This window comes from Nicotiana attenuata, unplaced genomic scaffold (genome assembly GCF_001879085.1).
Source record: "Nicotiana attenuata strain UT unplaced genomic scaffold, NIATTr2, whole genome shotgun sequence".
In the NCBI taxonomy this organism is placed as follows: Eukaryota; Viridiplantae; Streptophyta; class Magnoliopsida; order Solanales; family Solanaceae; genus Nicotiana; species Nicotiana attenuata.
In genome coordinates this window covers 336,910-337,512 of record NW_017671085.1, presented here as the reverse complement: position 1 = coordinate 337,512, position 603 = coordinate 336,910, and positions in this window count along the sequence as shown.

The window sequence follows — 603 nt, the reverse complement described above, 5'->3', positions numbered from 1 at the left end:
ACAATATATTTAGTGTTTTGATCATTGTTGAAACCTGCAAAAAAAATCATGAAATATGTGTAAATATTAAATTTATAATTCAGTCATTAATACTAGAAGTCATGGTCCCAAATTCAGAACACATAAGGTTGAAATACTTGCTCGGTCTGTACTGACGAAAAGTAATAAGAATCCGATAAATACAAACATATTCAATAATTATGTTAGTAAAAGGTAACAAAGCTGACAGGAACAACTCATTAAGGGATTGTTTGGTTGGAAAGAAGTTATCCCGGGATTAATTATTCCGAGATTAGTTATTCCGGAATTAGTTATTCTACCTTTCCATTGATAGAAAACACTACAATCTCGGGATAACTAGTCCCGAAATTAATTATACTGCGATTTCTACCAACCAAAATGCGATAAACTCTTATTAAATTTAATTTCAAAATTAATTATTCCTTATCCATCGTACCAAACGAGCCCCAAACAAAAATAATGTAAGACCCTTCAAAATCTTGAATCATATACTCATAGTAGTAATAAAAAAATTCAAACGTTGCGTACGCGAAATGCCACCTTTTTCTTTTTTCTATCTATCCTTACGATAAAACCAATTAA